Raw genomic sequence first — 20,525 nt, 5'->3', positions numbered from 1 at the left:
TTTTTTCTTTTTCAACCTATTTTGTTTCCTTCTTTGCTTTATTTTTCGTCTCTTGGCCTTTTTTCCCTTTAAACCAAGTGGTTACTTATGATATGCTTGTGGTCCTACCCTGAGATGATTATTTATTTTGATGTTTTATAATTGAATGTGCACTTCCTAAGCATTTTATTGAATTTTGGGGTGGTTAGGCATTGCCTGCAGGCTGGGCTCAGGTAAGATACACTAATAATGTTACTCTATGTTCTTTGTTTATTTAGAAACATTTAAACAACCTAGTAGGAAAGACATATGTTAACCTTTTGGGTTTATGTTAACATTAAGAGAAAACATCTTAGCAGTGGATAGGTATGTGAAATCTTTGCACGATGTGGAGCAATATTATAATACTGTTTCACAATCACCTGTTTTTCTGAAAAAGAAAGTGAAATGTTCAGCTGGGTGCGATGGCTCACGCCTGTAATCCCAGCATTTTGGGAGGCCGAGGCGAGTGGATCACGAGGTCAGGAGTTTGAAACCAGCCTGACCAACATGGTGAAACTCCGTCTGTACTAAAAATACAAAATACAAAAATTAGCTGGGCGTGGTGGCATGCGCCTGTAGTCCCAGCTACTCAGGAGGCTGAAGCAGGAGAATCGCTTGAACCCAGGAGGCGGAGTTTGCAGTGAGCCGAGATCGCGCCACTGCACTCCAACCTTGGTGACAGAGCGAGACTCATCTCAAAAAAAAAAAAAAAAAAGAAAGTGAAGTATTCAACTTGGTCATAATTAAGATTATGATTTCCCAACTGACTTGCCCACATTCTTCATTGTTAGTTTTGGAAAACCTGTTACAAGACTTTTGCTGTAGTTATACAAGACGGTTATGCCTTAGGGAATTTTATCAAGATAAAATTTGTAATTGGTAAGCAAAGACTAATGTTAATAACTTGTTGTTTTCTTTTCTTTTTTTTTTGAGACAGGGTCTCACTTTGTCACCCAGGCTGGAGGGCAGTGGTGTGGTGGTGTGATCATAGCCAACTGTAGCCTCGAACTCTTGGGTTCAAGTGATCCTCCCATCTCAGCCTCCTGAGTAGCTGGGACTACAGGTGTCTGTCACACCAGCTAATTTTTTTGTTTTTTAGTAGAGACAAGGCCTCACTATATTTCAGAGGCTGGTCTGGAACACCTGAGATCAAGCAATCCTCTTGCTTCAGCCTCCCAAAGTGCTGGGATTACATGTGTGAGCCACCATGCCTGGATGTGGTTTTTTTTTTTTTTTTTTCCTCTTTAAAATTGACCATATTGGTTGATTATTCAAATGATAAGTCCAAGTCATCTACATATGAGTGTATAGTAAAAGGCAAGTGATGTAACATCATAAGTAACATTTGTCTTGAAAAGATTTGGCCCCAGAGGAAGGATAATTGATGCATTAAGGGAAGTATTTGTGTAAGATTTAGATATGAAATTTGAACTGGAACACTGGAACAGCAGAGGATCATAGTATCATAATTGAAGTGAAATGCTGACAGGTTCAATTTACCCTGGGTTGTTGGAATTTTTTTTTTTAAGTGCTTAAGCAGAAGAAGTGATCTTAAAAGAAAATACTTCCTTTATCTTCAAATTCTGGGACTCTTCAAAAACAAAATTAAGAGCAGCTCATCTTAAACAGGTTCTTCACATGAGTTGGAGGGGTGAACTGAAATAATTTGAAAAACAAACTAGCAGAGATGACACTTGAATAATTAGAGTTGTGATTAAAAATATTGTTCCACCAAAGTTATGATTTTAAAATTGTTGTATATAAATAGTACTAGTAAGTTTTTTCCGTACAAAATTACTATCTTAATCTCAAGAGTCTCTGTTCTTATGCAGCCTTTGAATCTACTTTCTAGTACTAATATTTAATATTTTCCTCTTTATAACCAATTATATATTTTAAGTATTTTATATTAGTATATGTTGAATTGATAGTATATTTTTATTCTTGTTATTCTTAGTCTCTTCATGTGAATATCTTCATGTGAGTACGTTTACTCTGTCTGCCTCAGATTTTAGGATCTGAGGGGCAGAAAGCGTGGATTCTCACTTTTTGTCTTTTCTCACAAATTGGCTCTTCTAAACTTAAGAACAAAAACTTTGAAAAAATTTGAAATACAGGTATGCTTCACAATCAGTAAAAATATTCTAGATAACAGGTTCCTTAGTGTTGTTAGGCTTTCAAGACTGTCCATTACTTGGCCCACACTCTAATTTATCTCCATCTCCTAGTCAAGAGCTGGGCCATCTCTTTTTCCTAGTTCTCACCAGTAACATTCCCACTCAGGTGAATCCCCTGTGTTCCCTATACCCCTAGAAGGTGGGTTTAGCCAATTTAGTAGGTAAGACTTCTTTGTCTGTCATTGTTACCCGAATACTTCCTGTATTTCTTAGGAGAACAAAAAGAGATCCTGTGAATGGGGAGTTTCAGGTGTTTGAAGCTCAGTGTAGCAAGTAATCAAAAAAAGATTGATAACAAAGGTGGTCAGTTTGTATTAAATAAAGGAAAGAACAGTCACTGCTATAGAGCAATAAAAATGTAATCTGTAGAATGTGGTTTGAGCATAAATACATTTTGCATGTATTTGAGTAGTTTCCATTACTGGAGTTCATCTAAGATAATTGCTATTGAAATAAAGTGGAGATGATAGATGCAAAGGCAAGGTAAGTAGACTTCCAATGTCAAGATATTTTATAACTTTAAACATAAGACACCGCTCTGAGCACTTATTTTTAGTTTTTAATGAAGAGGATATTGTTACATGCAGTGAAGAATAAATGATCCACTAATCAGTTAGTGAGTTAGATTTTTTAACACAACTTTAGTGGGATATAATTAATATACCATACAATTTGCCCATTTAAAGTGTACAATTCAAGTTTTTACTTATGTTCACAGGGTTGTGCAACCATCATCAAATCTAATTTCAGAACATTTTCATCTTCCTTAAAAGAAATGCTGTACCCATTAGGCCCCTCACTCCCTGACCCCCACCCGCTCCAGCCCTAGTCAACCACCAATCTACTTTCTGTCTATGTAGGTTTGCCTCTTCTGGATTTTTCATATAAATGGAATCATACAATAGGTATTTTTTTTGGTGAGTGCCTCTTTGATTTTTGCATAATGTTTTCAAGTTTCATCTATGAAATCTCTACTTCATTTTGTTTGTACTGCTGAATAATAATCTGTTTTGTGGAGTGAGGTCAGATTTCACAAAAAGTCTTCAACCTTTTGTTCTACCCTCTGGATGTTTACATTAGCAAATCCCTAAGATGTTGTAGCTTCTGGTTGCTGATGGAACTCATTTGGCTTTGTAGTATTCCAAGGTTCTCCTAATTCAGTAGATAGTGAGGACCTAAAAATGGCATGGAATGGTGTGGTTCTCCTCTGGAAAAACCATTCATGAAAACATGCTTTGCTTAGCCATGCTCAAGAATCAAAGGATTCTCAAAATCACAGGTATAGTCACAATTTCTGTTTTCACATTGGTTAACTGCACAGGGTTAACCTCAAATGACTGAAGAATACTTGTGTAACTAGAGCTTATTAATAGTAGCTGTCTTTCTTTAACAAGAGTTTGTGATATCACATGATTTGAAGAATTATATATGAAATGTTAGTTATTTAAATTGACAACCCAGAAGAAATATTAATAACTATCATTTATTGAATGGGTGCTTGAAATGTGCCAGGAACTTGAGATTATTTTTAACCTCTTTGAGCTGTGGTCCACTGTCCCCAGCGGACAGAGGAAGAATCAGAGGGTTTAGTAAATTGCTTTCATTACCTGTGGTTTCACAGCTATTAAATTGCAGAGTCAGGATTTGAAACCAAGTCATCCGTTCTGCAACATTCGTACACTGTATGTTGGTGATGGGCCTACAGACTGGATGAGTACTGAGGAGTAGATTTCTTTATACCTACAAACTTTATTAAAAGCTTTTTGATTGAAGACACACTTTCACTTTTTAAAATTTAAATTTTTGTTTTATTTTTAAGAACAATCTCAGACAAAAAGAAGGCACAATTTCAAATTTGCACATTCATGATTTTTCTGGAAGGATTGCAGAATAGTTGGCACATTTTGGGATCAATTAGCTTGGGATTTTCTTCAGATTTGCAACCATGAATCTTGTCGTATGAGAAAATACTGTAAAGTTACTAAGGTGCTTAACAAAGCAAAGGGTTTGACAGTCATCAGAATGGCGGGATTTGACTTCGAATGCTATTTTCTGTTTATCACTCTGGCATTCTTGAATGGATTTAGTGACTCCCTGGAGGTCCAGCTTGGTAAATGTCATATGCTTGCTGTTGACATTCTAGTAGTAGGGTATAGATACCTGTTCTTACTGGCGAGCCAATGTTGATTGCAGTAGTCATTACATGGGTTATATTTTTTGCAGAGGCAGGGAAGGTGAGGGAAGGCAGAGAAACAAACTTAGTTATAAATGTTTTTGAATATTTGTTCATTCTGCCCTTTGGCTCCCGAAAGGGAGTACGTGTGCCTAAATGGAACAAGTTCTGCAGATTAAAGTTGGCGGGGCAACTTTCAAGTACTAGTGCTGGAGTCTACATAAGAGGAAACAGATGCAACTGAAGATTGGACCTAAAAGCATACCTTTATCTGATTTGGAGGAAAAACCAAAGAGGGAGGTTTCCTGGAATTACAGATCCTGAGTCTACACTCCCTGAATATCTTCTTCCCTCACTCCCCTCCCGACTAGCCCCCATTGCTCCCGCCCTTTTTTTTTTTTTTTTTTCTGTTCTTTCTTTCTGTACAACACTAACTTTCCTATTTAGAGGTCAAACTTGAACTTGGAGACCCAAACCTAGACTTGAATTCTAGCTTCCCTACAGATTTCATGGGCTTATTGTGAAGGGTAAATGAGAATACTTATTCTCTATAAAACAGATAGTACATAAGTGCTTGATAACTTGTTATTATTATAGTATTGTTAGCCTTAGTAGCACTGTGCTCTGATTACCTGAGCTAATTACCAGGATAAGGTTTAGTAAGAAAGAGTTGATATCTGGGTGACTACATTGTCAGAGAACTGAGATTACCATTGCTACTTGCAACTGAGAGTGTTGAGCTTTAAAAGTAATTTTTTGTTGTTGTTGGTTTTTGTTGGTTGAATTGAGGATAATTTATTTCTTTCAGTTTCAAAAAAATTTGTCAGAAGATTTACATAACAAAATTTATAAGTTTAGAATGCATGGGTAAATGGATTGGAATAGATCAGTTTCAGTGCCATTAAAAGCTATTTGTAGATAAGGATAAGTTAAATGTATATTTTAAAAATAGTGCATCCTTTATTTCATTTCCCTTCTTGTCACTCTTAGCAAAACAACATGTAGCAATTCATACGCATGTCATCTGGGATGGATTGAGATTAAGGTTAGGGAGGCAAGGTGAGCAAAGCCCTCACTGGGCTTGGAGGAGAGTATGACATAACACTATTCATTTGCCCATTTCTCCACCACAAATACTGTTGAGTGCTAACTATAGACCTTATAATAGTCCAATGGGATGACAAACAGTAACAAAATGAATAAACTGTGCTATGGTAAGTGGTGAGAACAGGATGTACTTGGTCCTATGAGAATTTGTGAGGGAGAGTTCTAGAGCTGCCCTGGGGAAGCAATGCCTCAGCTGAGATCTGACGGTTGAGTGTAAGTGAGCAAGCTGGAGTGACAGGGGCAGAGGGAAGAATGTTCTTGGCAGAAGGAATAGCAGTTGCTAAATTCCTAGGGCAGGAAAGGGCAGGGCCCTTATGAAACGAGGGCTGAGTGACTGGAGCCAGGAAAGGTCAGATATGGGTACCATGGAACTGGAGAGGCAGGAAGGGCAACGAGCAGGGCCTTCAGCCTTTATCCTGGAGCAGTGGAAAGCAGTTGAGGTGATTTTAAGCAGAAGGGTAACACTGTTGTGTTTGCAACTGTAAGCAGAATTTCTTCTTTCTATGACTTCCCTAAAGTTATTGCCGGCCCTCTTTGAGAAAACATTGTTACACAGAGATAGATCAGTGTAGGTATTCAGATAACCTCAGTTAAAATTGCCTTTTTTAAAATGTCAGTTGGCTGGGCGCAGTGGCTCATGCCTGTAATTCCAACACTTTGGGAGGCTGAAGTGGGCGGATCACTTGAGGCCAGGAGTTTCAGACCAGCCTGGTCAACATGGCAAAAACACATCTCTACTAAAAACACAAAAATTAGCCAAGTGTGGTGGTGTGCACCTGTAGTCCCCGCTACTTGGGAGGCTGAGGCACCAGAATAGCTTGAACCCGGGAGGCAGAGGTTGCAGTGAGCCGAGATTGCACCACTGCACTCCAGAGTGGGCAACTGAGCAATACTCTGTCTCAAAAAAAAAAAAAAAAAAAATTTAATGAATACAATAAAATGAGAATTTATGCTTTTTGTAAGGGATGCTACTTTTGTGCACTTCTTAGTTATCATCTCTCAGATACCATTTCTGTCTGGGGGAAAAGTCTGATCACTGTGGTATGGGAAGTTCTTCTCTTACAGGGACTGAGTGATGGGGTTATTGAAACCCTGAAACTAGGTTATTGCTTTGTCATGGTAACTCCATAATACCATGGTGTGGTAGTTGAGAAGCTTGCCACAAATCTGTATCAGAAAGAATGCCTTGTTTTATTTGTCGATTTTTGTCTAGCAAAACAATGCGTTTGCCCTATCTCTAACTGGCAATTCCAGGAAAACTATCCAGTTTCTGGAAAGTTATCTTTGCCACCATTTCGTGAAGTTATTTCCATTTAAATAACCTAGTCATTGTGGAAGAGAGGAAGGGCTAGACAGTTTAAGAACTTGAACAATTGGTGCCTCTCAAGAGTATTATGTTGGGAAACAGTATAGCTAACAAACAGATTGGCTTTGGAGTCAGTGGGCAAGCTGTGCTGTTACTAAGCTGGTTGACCTTAGGCAAAAATAGTTAACCTCTGAGCATAACTTCTTTCATTTTTTAGGGGGATGATACTTTTCAGGATTATTATGACAATTAAATGAGATGTAAATGAGGTTCTAGTATAGTCCTTACTATATTTTTATGAATATTAAGTAACATATATTTAAGAGCATCATTTGTTTGTATAGATTACTCTTATTGGATGAAAAGGGATTGTTGAAACTAAGAAATAATTGTAGTTCACTCAGCAGGCATACAGTTGAAAATCTAAAATTATGAATAGATCAATTAGGAGATGACTAGTGCTACTGCAGAATTCCTTGCTTGGGGAAAAGATTTACTAAGCAGTTCCTTTATATATAGATCCCCTTAGTGAGTGAATCTAAGATAGGAAGGACTTTAAAAAATTTGGTTATTTATAATTTTTCAATTACACTTGTGAAAACCTTAGAGTTATCTTTAAGTCTTCACCACATACAGCCTTTTAGGAAATCCCGTTGACTCTGAACTTCAAAATATCCGGAATGTAGTGAGTTCTAAGCCACCACAGACTCTTGTCTCTCTAATGACAAGTTTCCTGTCTCTGCTTCCAGCTTGGCTGTCCTGCAGTTGATTCTCACACAGCAGCCACCGTGATCCCTGACAAGCTTTGGTCAGATTATGTGATGCTCTGCCTAGATCTGTCTAGTGGCTTCTCATCCACTCAGATTAAAACTCAGTATTTGTCTCGTGGCTTTGAACAAGGCTTTATTTTATTTTATTCTATTTTATATTTATGTTTATTTTTATTTTTTGAAGCTGGGTCCTGCTCTGTCGCCCAGGCTGGAGGGCTGTGGTGTGATCTCTCAGCTCACTGCAGCCTCTGCTTCTCAGGTTCAGGTGATTCTCCTGCCTCAGCCCCCCAAGTAGCTGGGACTACAGGCAAGTGCCACCACACCCTGATAATTTTTTTGTATTTTTATTAGAGACGAGGTTTCACCATACTGACCAGGCTGGTTTTGAACTCCTGACCTCAGGTGATCCATCTGCCTCAGCCTTCCAAAGTGCTGGGATTACAGGTGTGAGCCGCCCGGCCTGAACAAGGCTTTAAACCACCTGCTTCCTGCTTCCATTGACCTCTGACTTCATCTCCACTACTCTTACTCCGTTCCACCCACATACACCTCTTGCTATTCCTTGAACAGCCTTGGCATTGTTGCTTTGGGGCCTTTGCTTTTTTGTCTTCATGGAATGCTCTTCCCCCAGATATCCATGTGACTGACACTTCTTACTCTCCTTCAAGTCTTTGCAGAAATATCACCTTTTCAATGGAACCGCCCCTCCTACCTATAAACTCACAGTCCTTTCTCCCTCACCCCCTCTCCTATCCATTACCCTTGTCCCATTTTTCCTTTTGTCATAGCACTTGTCGCCATCTCCCCTACTGTATACTTTGCTCATTTATGATGTTTCTGTTAGAATGTGAGCACTGTGAAGGCAAGGATCTTTGTCTTTTTTGAATCTCAAGCACCTAGAACAATGTCTGTACACAGTAAGTGCCAATGTACATTCGTTGAATTAATGGAAATATCTGTTAAGTAAGGTATTCATACATATATATATATATATATATATATTTTTTTTTTTTTTTTTTTTCTGAGACAGGATCTCACTATATTGCCCAGGCTGGCTTCAAACTCCTGGGCACAAGCAGTCCTCCTGCCTCAGCCTCCTGAGTTGCTGGGACTATAGGCATATGTCCCAGCTGTGTCTGGCTTCTAGTCTTTTTAATATTAAGGGATAATGATTTTTGTGAATTATCTTCTCTTTTTACATTCTCTTATCAGCTACAAATCTAACAAATATTAGCGGTTTCCCAACCTCTAAAAATGAAATTATTTAATCTAAAAATATAGAGTAACCTCAGGACGAAGTTCTCCTAATACAGACTCTGGAACTAGATTACCTACTTTTGGATCCCAGCTCAGCTAGTTACAGTGTTTCACCTTAACTTCTGTGTGCCTCAGTTTCCTCATCTGTAAAATTGGGATAATTATAGATTGGAAATACTGATTAAATGGGGCTAACTGATTTAATGTGTGTGGAATACTTAGACTACTGAGAACACTACCTGACATTTCAATATTAAATACTATAGAAATGACAGCAGATATTATCTGATGGGATGATTCTGATTTTATCCACATGCATCTTTTCCCGACTTTCCCTCAAATTTCTAAAGACACTGCATATTCCCTTCTAGATGATTATCAAAGTCGTCAATTTTAGTATGTCTAAAATTTAGCTTTTCTACTCTTCCCAGCCTGTTCTGGACTTCCTTATTTTTGCTAATTATGTCATCGTCTTGCTAGTCATGCAGCTCCAAATCAGAGATGGCAAATTCTGATGCCTCAGGCAGGTAAAGTAAAATGCGTGAAGTGGACCGGTGTAATGCATGTCAAGACACTGTCCAGGTAACCAGGCATGGTTTCTAGTAGCAGCCTTCAGCAACACTGGCACAGTCCTCTCAGATTTTCACCAGCAGCCCAAATCTAGATTTTCATTTAGAAAGTTTCTTAATTGTTTAGAGTTGAGGCAAATTTCTCAGGTTTACTCTGTGGACCAAATAAATTATGTCAGTGGCTAGATGCATCAAGTAGCCAGTTTGCTCCCTCATCTCTAAGTCTTAGAATCATGCTTTCCTTTGCACATCTAGACAGGAAATTGCCAAATCTTGCTGAATCTACCACTACAGTCTCTCTCGCATCCATACCTTCCTCTGTGTTCTCCTAATATATTGCCTCCCTACCAAATCTTACACTCACTCTGGCGCAAGTTTAATCTACCAGTGAAGGCTCTAATCAAGTTACCCCTTCCTTATACCTTGCACATACAGGTCAGAAGTTTCATAATGTCTATGCAAACATCAGGCTTCTTGGCCCTTTTGATCTTGGCCTTGTGTCTGTTTCTGATGTCACCTTCTTTGCACCCTTCCTTGGATGCATCCTGGATGACGTCCTGTGTCCCAGACATGCCTGTGCTTTCCTGCTTCTTGCAGCCTCCAAGGCCTTGCTTGTGCAGAGGCATTTAGTAGGTTTTGGTGGTTGTTGCATTTTGGCCTCACTCTGCCTGAGGTGCTCTTTCTCATATTCCACATTCTTCCTCACTCTTCCTGTTTGTGAAATTCTACTCATGTTCCAGAGTGTCAATTGTGACTTTTTGCATTGAAAGCTTTCTAGATGGTAGTGATTGTGCACTTTTGGAACTCTAATAGTATTTCTTGTATTCATTCTGGTGGGCTTTTTCACAGTTTACCTTATTAGTCGTGTGTATGTATATGTGTGCATGTATCACTTCATTTGCTCAGAAGTGTATTTGCATTATAATATTCCATGAGTGAATACTTTTTTCCTTGAGGTTCCGGTGTATTTCAATTGGGAGTCGGATGTTTTGCTTTAATTTTCTATTTTTTGTTCTACTTTGCAAAATAATTTGTAAACTGTTTTTCTCTTTCTTCTGAACCTTCAAGTGCTATACATCTAAAAATGCTAGATTCAAAATAAACCAAGGCTGGTTAGACAAAGCTGGTTACAGAGTTATGATAGCAGGGCTGTCATACTAGTTTTGAAAATGTATAATGCACTGAGATCAAAAAGATGTCCTTGAATAGTATTGGTAACAAGCTAAACTTTCTTCGTCTATGGTATCAGGAAATTACAGGGAGTTACAGGGAACTGAACACTCTGCCATATTTAATAAACATTAAATATAAATTTGGTAGTATATTTATTATTCATTCCCAAATCTTTACAAAATTGTTGTGAGTAGATTTTCCTTTAGTAAGAAAGATTTCTCCAATTAAAGTTTTAGTAACACCTTGCTAATTGGTAAGGCTAATTGGTAAGACTATTTCATGAAAAATTAAATTCTAGGGTATGTTGACCAAAATGTAGTTTTTAATTTTGAAAGTGTGATAAAATAAGTCCATACCTTCTGGAACTACCATTCTTTTTGAACTGTTGAAGTCTCTGAACCAAATTCCCTGGGAAATCTCTTTGATAGTAAATACATTGAATAGTAAGCATATAGAACCAGAAACTGCTATAAAGTTAACCATAGAGCATTGAGTATATAGTTTATTTGCTTCATGGAAATAAATGAATACTACAGTTGGTTGACAATTTTTACACAAGTTTAGTCAGCCATTTTGTGAAAAAACTTGAGAAAATGAAAAAAATCAGGAGGCAGAAGAGAATCATGATAGAATAGCAGAACCGGAAGGGATGTTAGCAACCTCTTCACTTCAATTATTAGGGAAATACATGCTGGAAAAGGTAATGACTTGCCCAAGATGATGCATCCAGTTAGAGAATGGCCAGGCCAGACAGTTCAGTGGCAAAGGGCGGAAGTGGTGGATGCATCTGTGGTAGATTGACTAAAAGCAACGATAGGAGCGATGAGCAGCAGGCTCTGACAGCAAAGTGGAAGAGATTTGTCTGGGTTGAATTAGAGGAAAGTGGCGAGGAGGAAAAGCAGAGGTGATTTAGTGATAGTGATGAGGATGCTGGCAGAACTGGACCTCATCACACATTCCTGAAACTGGTATGAGGCAAGAAACAGTCCTCTCTATACAAGAGCCTAAACTCTTAAAGAAATGACATGTACCTTTTTAGCCCTTAAGGACGCCATTATGCCATGCTCTTGGTACACCCTACATAGATGTTAAGACCAGGAGGCACTTGTTCATTGTATCTAGTGGTGCAAGCTAAGTTAGTTGATCCAGTATCTCCTACCCAGAGTCTCAGCTGTGCTTATATCTCAAACTACTGATTATGTTGATGACGCTTAATTCCCAAGGAAATACTGCATTTAGTATATGTTCCTCAAGGTGGCCAAAAAAGAATATAGTATTTTTTAGAAATTTAAATATCAGTGTAAAAAAAATCCTTTAATATTCCTAGTCTGGAGAAAACTTCTTCAGATTGATTTTACTGTAATGACTGGCATTAACTGCTCATAACCAAGCTAACTTCCAGAAGAAATATTGCCAGCTTTGCTTTACTGATAGCTGAGACTCTAGTCCTGTAGAAGCAGTACTAATACAGTAGACAGACTCCCCTGATCTTGCACATCCAATCTTATAATTTTGCTGTGGAACAGGAAGCTACTGCTTATCTGTGTGTTCCAATGCCTATCACTGTCTGTCATGTGTAAGGAGGCGATGATCTCTTTACAGATAATGTGAAAACAAAAGCCACAATGGGCTAGACAACAACATTCACACATTCTGAATTAGAGCAGGCTGATTTAATAAAATGTTACTGTAATGGTGACATTTTAATTTACGAAGCCCTTTTCAAGTATTCTTGAATTATTTCCGTAACAACCCTATGAGGCAGGTTAGGGTTGGTTTTGTTATTTCCATGTGATATACCAAGACCAGATGGAGATGCAGTGACTGGTATAAGGGTTACACAGATAGTAAGTAGCAGAAGAAATTGAATCTAGGTTTTCTGACTCTAGGCTCCATGTTCTTTCTAATTTACTGCCAAAGCTGCTGAATAAGGGTGATTTTAAGGCCATTTGAAATACTTGCACATGAGCTTATAAGTTGGAGAATTTTTTAAATGTTCCTTGAAAGTGAAAGGTTGGCCAGGTGTGGTGGCTCATGCCTGTAATCCCAGTACTTTGGGAAGCTGAGGTGGGAGGATTGCTTGAGCCCAGGAGTTCCAGATCAGCCAGGGCAAAAAAAAAAAGAAAAAAGAAAAAAAATTAGCCAGGCATGGTGGTACGTGTCTGTAGTTCCAGTTACTCAGATGGCTGAGGTGGGAGGATTGTTTGAGCCCAGGAGGTTGAGGGTGCAGTGAGCCATGATTGCACCACTGCACTTCAGCCTGGGTAACAGAGCATGACCCTGTCTCAAAAAAGAAACATAAAAGTTAAAGGTCTGTTTATATCATGGCAGTATTCAAACTCATCTGGATCATATGAATCAGTCCAGTGTGCTCGTTAACATTACATTCTAGGGCTTTACTACAGACCTACAGAAAAAAAAAAAATCTGTAAGAAAAGACCATGGGACCATGTATTTTTAACAAATAAGATGATTCTTAAGGTCATGCATTTTGGGGGCCAGGCGCGATTGCTGACACCTGTAACCTTAGCACTTTGGGTGGCCGAGGTGGGCAGATCATCTGAGGTCAAGAAGTTCTAGACCAGCCTGGCCTGGTCTAGTAGAGATGGTGAAACCCCATCTCTACTGAAAATACAAAAATTAGCCCCAAGTGGTGGCATATGTCTGTAATCCCAGCCATTTGGGAGGCCGAGGCAGGAGAATTGCTTGAGCCTGGGAGACAGAGTGAGACTCTTTCTCAAAAGATCATGCATTTTGGGAAACACTGGACTAGTCCTAGGAAAAACAGTGGATTATCCATGCAGGCTTTTTAACCAAGTATCTTCTCAATACCAGAGCTTGGTTTATAATAGTGAGCCACTGTGTCTGGCCCAGATGGGTCTTTAAAAATTATCTTTATTGGCTGGGCGTGGTGGCTTGCACCTGTAATCCCAGCATTTTCGGAGGCCGAGGCAGGTGGATCACTTGAGGTCAGGAGTTCGAGACCAGCCTGACCAACATGGTGAAAACCGGTCTGTACTAAAAATACAAAATTAGCTGGGTGTGTTGGTGCACGCCTGTAATCCCAGCTACTTGGGAGGCTGAGGCAGGAGAATCACTTGAACCTGAGAGGCGGAGGTTGCAATGAACTGAGATTGCACCATTGCACTCTCGCCTGGGCAACAAGAGCAAAACTTCGTCTCAAAAAAAAAATCTTTATTATGAAATTAATATAAATGATATCTTTTAATGATGCTTCTTAAAGAGGCAATAGACTGAAGAGGATGTTCTAATTAGTCTTCTTCTTCTTCTTCTTCTTCTTTTTTTTAAGCCCTTTAAATAATGAGGAAGGAGGAAAATGGGTTTAGGTTCTACCAGAAGACATTTAGATTTTAGCTGGCCATCTGGATGACCTTTATAGTATTAAACAGTCAGATTGGGTCATTCCTTCAGCAGATAAATAAATAAATACATATATTTCTAACTTTTATTAAGTTCAGGGGTGCAAGTGAACATTTGTTACATAGGTAAATTTGTGTCATGGAATCTTGTTTTACATATTATTTCATCACCGAGGTATTAAGCCTAGTACCCATTATTTTTCCTGATCCTCTCCCTCCTCCCACCTTCCACCCTCCGAAAGGCCCACGTGTATGTTGTTTCCCTCTATGTGTCCATGTTCTCATCATCTATTATAGTTCCCACTTATAAGTGAGAACATGTGGTATTTGGTTTTCTGTTCCTGTATTAGTTTGTTAAAGGTAATGGCCTCTAGTTCCATCCATGTTCCTGCAAAGGACATGATCTTGTTCTTTTTTATGGAGCAGATAAATATTCATTGTGTGGTGATTATATGCTAGGCCCTGTGCTGTGTATGAGAATATAGTGATGAGCAAGAAAGCCATGGTCTCAAAGGTCTGATATCCGGAATCTACAAGCAAGTTAAACAAATTTATAAGAAAAAAAAATCATCAAAAAGTGGGCAAAGGATATGAACAGACACTTCTCAAAAAGACATTTATGCGGCCAAGAAACATATGAAAAAAGCTCAACATCACTGATCTTTAGAGAAATGCAAATCAAAACCACAGTGGAATATCATCTCATGCCAGCCAGAATGGTGATTATTAAAAAGTCAAGAAACAATAGATGCTGGTGAGGCTGTGGAGAAATAGGAACACTTTTACACTGTTAGTGGGACTCTAAATTAGTTCAACCATTGTGGAAGACAGTGTGGCAGTTCCTCAAGGATCTAGAACCAGAAATACCATGTGAGCAATCCCATTACTAGGTATATACCCAAAGGAATATAAATCATTCTATTATAAAGACACATGGACACATATGTTGATTGCAGCACTATTTACAATAGCAAAGACATAGAACCAACTCAAATGCCCATCAATGACAGACTGGATAAAGAAAATGTGGTACATATACACCATGGAATACTATGCAGCCAAAAAAGGAATGAGATCATGTCCTTTACAGGGACATGGATGAAACTGGAAGTCATCATCCTCAGCAAACTAACACAGGAACAGAGGACCAAACACCACATGTTCTCACCCATAAGTGAGAGTTGAACAATGAGAACACATGGACACAGAGAGGGGAACAACACACACCAGGACTTGTGGGGGGGTGTGGGAAGCAAGGGGGAGGGGAAGCATTAGGACAAATAGCTAATGCATATGTGGCTTAAAACCTAGATGATGGGTTGATAGGTACAGCAAACTACCATGGCACGTGTATACTTACGTAAGAAACTTTCACATTCTGCACACATATCCCAGAACCTGAAGTAAAACAAACAAACAAAAAGAAAGCCATGGTCTCTATCTCTGCTGGTCTGGCGGAAGACACAGACATTATATAAGCAGCTCCAAAAAGTGTTACAGGAGCCGGCTATGGGGGCACTAACCTGGTTCAGGGGCTTAAGGAAGGTTTTCTGGAAGAAGCAACATTTAATCCAAGATGTGGAAGAAAAGTAGAAGATGATGATGTTCATAATGGTAATAAGATGTAATGTTTATTAAAAAGCTTACCATGTACCAGGTACTTTTCTAAATATCTTAATTGACTCATTTAATCTGCACATAATGTAATAAGGTAGATCCTATTAATATCCCTGTTTTAGTAAAAGAGAGCTAAAATATACAGAGGTTGAGCAGTTTTCCTAAAGTCACATAGTAAGTGGAGGAGCACCTGGGCTTCGAACTGAAGTCTGTCTCCTCAATTTCCTCTCTTAGCCACTATGCTAAACGGCATTGATAAATTAGAGATGGGCAGGTGAGGGGTGTTGGAGGACAGGGGAATATTTCAAGCAGTGAGAACACCTTCGGTGAAGACCTTGAGGAAACTGAGAACATTTCAGGAAGTTTTTCTAAAAGAAGATTGGGAGAGCTGGGGCTGAGAATCCTGAGAGGAGAGAGGCAATAGATAAGACTAGAGAAATGTAGGCAGGGGGCCAGATCCTACAGGCCCTTGAGTCTACAGTAAGAGTTTGTTTATCCTAAGAACAGTGGGAAGTCGTTGAAAGATTTTAAGCAGTAGAGTGTCATGATCAAGTTTGTACTTAGGACAGTTTACTCTGGCATTTTGGAGAATGGATGTGGAGGCAGCAACTCAGGAGGTTGGGAGACCAGCAGGAGACTGGTGATGGTAAACCAGGCATTGGGTGGTGGTGGATTGGATTAAGGAAACTGAGACAGGGACTGGGAGAGGGAGTCAGACAAGCAAGAGATAAGAGGTAAAGTCATGGGCCCTTGTCATAAACTTATGGTTGTGGGGCTGAGGGAGACAGCAGAGTCCAAAAGGACTGTGAGGTGTCTGAGCTCTGGGCACTGACATAAACACCAAGGGAGATCAGGCTTTGGGAAGAAAATAATGAGGTTGATTTCTGTCAGGTTCTATGTGGATATCAGGCAGTCTTACTGTAGATTCGCACCAAGCTGAGCCTAAGTCCTTTGGTCTAGCCATCATTTAAGTTGTTCTAAATTATATGCTATATTTTATAGTCTATATAAAAGTGTGGTGCCTCAGCAATGTAATAGTTTAGGAAAAGGAAAATGTTATTTTTTAATAAGTTGAGTGTATTCCATGTAGCACATTGTGCTATAGTTGGGTCAATCAGTTTGCTATTTTCTCTTTGGGCAGAAAGTATAGTGGAAAGAATGGGTACAGGATTATCACAGGACCGGAGTTCTTATCTCACCTTCCCACCTTTGGCACTTACTAGCGTGGAATCTTCGATCAGCTATTCTGTTTTTTTCCATCTATCAAATGTGTTCAAAAATCCCCACTTTGTCTAAGATATTAAGAGTCTTTGGAAGCGTGGTAGAAAGTACAAAGCATTATGCACATACAAGGCACTGGGCCTTTTCCCCTCTTCACCTTTCAATTAGAAACCTAGAAATAGAATTGCCCTATGAGTTGATCAGCTTGTGTGAGGTTCACATTGCTTCAAGATTTATTTTGGGGTCTGTTGCAACTTTGTTGTGATCAACACCTGAGTCTCTTGATGTGATTATCTAATATATATCAATTTTAGAACATACCTAAAACAGATTTTTTAAAGCAATTTTTGTTAATGTAAGCTTGTTTCTAAATTAAAAGTTAAACTAATTTAACCACTAATTGTATTTTAAAGAGATGCCTTAAGCTTCAACTTTATTTTTAACATATACAAAAGGTATGTATGGTTAGTTACTACAGTGGATTAAAGATATAGTTAAATTATTGCTAGTGAAGTATCATTTCAACTATGGTATAATTGGAAGACTTTCATAGCTTGACATAACGGTTTAAAATCTCATTATTTTATTATAAGCATTATTATAAGAGATGATTATAAGTTCCTGTCATTTCTCACTCAATACCCCACTGTTCCCATCTCATGCTAAAAGATATTTAGAGTTCTTTTTCTTTAGCTTAAGGCTTTTTATTATTCTCTTTTTTCATTTTTTCCTCTAGGGAAGTGAGAAAGGAATGTTCTCATTTTTATTTAAGCTAGATTCTGATGAATTATGATGTTAATGAGATAATAGTACCTTTTAGATATCTGTAGCAAAAGTATCATCTTTGAAATGAGGAAATATTTTCCAGAATGTACTTTGAATCAATTTTTAAAAAATACTAAGGAGTATATATCCAAATCTTCTAATAATTTTAGCTTCAAAATATGTATATTTGAAAATTATGAATTATTTTGTTTTTTTCAAATTGTTTGTTAATGTTACTACAAATGGAGACATTTATTTTTCTCTTCTCTTGTGTTCCTATTTTAGTTTGGGTTCTCCCAAAAGCAGATGTTGAGACACAGATTCAAGTTCAGTTTATTTGAAAGGTGATCCCACGAAACACCAGTAGGGAGGAGATAGAGAAGGGAATTCAGCCAATTTGGCCAGAAATCTAATAATCCGATCAAAAAATGGGCAGAAGACTTGAATAGACATTTCTCAAGACATACAAATGGCAAACAGGCATATGAAAAAGGTGTTCAACATTACTGACCATCAGAGAAATGCAAGTCAAAACCACAGTGAGATATCATCTTACCCAGTTATGGCTTATATCCACAGGGCATTATCAAGCACTGTGGCCCACTGGAGCTTTAGCCCACACAGTAACTCTGGAGCTAGAACAGAACTCAAGTTTCAGGGTTATCTTATCTGAAGGGCTGGGAAGTTTGGGTATTTATACACCAGTGGCCTTAGTCACTGGATGAGGGCTGTTGATGGGGAGGAGCATGAATTCCCTAGGACTTCTAGTCTACCGTGTACTTGCCATTACTGGCTTCAGCCACCAGAGAAAGTCGTAATTTATTTATTTATATATATTTTTTTAATTTGTAATTTTTGTGGGTGCACAGTAGGTATATATATTTTTGGGGTACATGAGATATTTTGATACAGGCATGCAATGCAAAATAATCACATCGTGAATAATGGGGTGTTCATCCCCACAACCTTTTGTCTTTTGAATTACAAACAAACATGTACAATTAAGTTATTATTAACTACAGTCACCACGTTGTGCTGCTATCAAATGATAGGTCTTAATCATTCTTTCTATTTTTTTTTAACCCATTAACCATCCCCACCTCCCTCCCAGCCCCCCACTACCCTTCCTAGCTTCTAGTAACCATCCTTCCACTGTCTGTCCATGAGTTCAATTGTTTTGAGTTTTAGAGCCTGTAAGTAAGAGAACACACAATGTTTGTCTTCTACGCCCAACTTATTTCACTTGATATATGATCTCCAGTTCCATCCATGTTGTTGTAAATGACTGGATCTCATTCTTTTTTATGGCTGAATAGAACTCCATTGTGTATATGTACCACATTTTCTTTATCCATTCATCTGTCGACAGACACTTAGGTTGCTTCCAAATCTTAGCTATTGTAAACAGTGCTGCAGCAAACATAAGAGTGCAGGTATCTCTTAGATATATTGATTTCCTTTATTTTGAGTATATATACCCAGCAGTGGGATTGCTAGATCAAATGGTAGCTCAATTTTTAGTTTTTTGAGAAAGCTCCAAACTGTTCTCCATAGTGGTTGTACTAATTTACATTCCCACCAGCAGTGTACAGGGGTTTCCTTTTCTCCACATCTTTGCCAGCATTTGTTATTGCCTGTCTTTTGGATATAAGCCATTTTAACTGGGATGAGATAATATCTCATTGTAGGTTTGATTTGCATTTCTCTGATGATCAGTGATGTTGAGCACCTTTTCATATACCTGTTTGACATTTGTGTGTCTTCTTTTGAGAAATGTCTATACACATATTCTGCCCATTTTTTGATCAGATTATTAGATTTTTTCCTGTAGAGTTGTTTAGGCACCTTATATATTCTGGTTATTAATCTCTTATCAGATGGGTAGTTTGCAAATATTTTCTTCAATTCTGTGGGTTGTCTCTTCACTTTGATTGTATCCTTTGCTGTGCAGAAGCTTTTTAAGTTGATGTGATCCCATTTGTCCATTTTTGCTTTAGTTGTCTGTGCTTGTAGGGTATTGCTCAAGAACTTTTTGCCCAGACTTATGTCCTTGAGATTTTCTCTAATGTTTTCTTGTGGTCGTTTCATAGTTTGAGGTCTTAGATTTAAGTCTTTAATCCATTTTGATTTGATTTTTGTATATGGCGAGAGATAGGGGGTCTAGTTTCATTTTTCTACATATGACTATTCAGTTTTCCTAGCACCGTTTATTCAAGAGACTGTCTTCAGTATATTTCTTGGCACCTTTGTTGAAAATGAGTTCACTGTAGGTGTGCAGATTTGTTCTGGATTCTCTATTGTGTTGCATTGGTCAGTGTGTCTGCTTTTATGCCCATACCATGCTGTTTTAGTTATTATACCTCTGTAATATAATTTGATGTCAGGTAATGTGATTCTTCCAGTTTTGTCCTTTTTGCTTAGGATAGCTTTGACTTTTCTGGGTCTTTTGTGGTTCTGTATAAATTTTAGGATTGTTTTTTCTATTTCTGTGTAGAACATTATTGGTATTTTGATAGGGATTACAATGAATTTGTAGATTGCTTTGGGTAGTATGGACATTTTAACAATATCGATTCTTCCAATCCATGAACATGGAATATCTTCCAATTTTTTGGTGTGCTCTTTAATTTCTTTCATCAGTGTTTTATAGTTTTTATTATAGAGATCTTTTACTTCTTTGGTTAATTCCTAGGCATTTAATTTCACGGGTGGCTATTATAAAGGGGATTACTTTTTAATTTCTTTTTCACATTGTTCACTGTTGGCATATAGAAATGCTACTTATTTTTGTATTTTGATTTTGTGTCTGCAACTTTACTGAATTTGTCTATCAGTTCTAATACTAATAGTTTTCTCATGGAATCCTTTGCTTTTTCCAAATATAAGATTACATCATCTCCAAACAAGGATAATTTGACTTCTTCCTTTCCAATTTGGATGCCCATTGTATCTTTCTCTAATCCAACTGCTCTAGCTAGGACTTCCAGTA

At 38.1% G+C, this 20,525-nt stretch overlaps 1 protein-coding gene across 1 annotated transcript in view; it reads left to right on the top strand.

The window, feature by feature from the left end:
- Positions 1-20,525, top strand: part of HSD17B12 (hydroxysteroid 17-beta dehydrogenase 12) — a 172,877-nt gene that overhangs the window by 1,156 nt on the left and 151,196 nt on the right. The gene's annotated exons all lie outside the window — the stretch shown is intronic.

Source organism: Pongo abelii, chromosome 9 (assembly GCF_028885655.2).
Source record: "Pongo abelii isolate AG06213 chromosome 9, NHGRI_mPonAbe1-v2.0_pri, whole genome shotgun sequence".
Lineage (NCBI taxonomy): Eukaryota > Metazoa > Chordata > Mammalia > Primates > Hominidae > Pongo > Pongo abelii.
The sequence above is the reverse complement of the archived record's forward strand: the minus strand, read 5'-3'. Positions and strand labels throughout refer to the sequence as shown.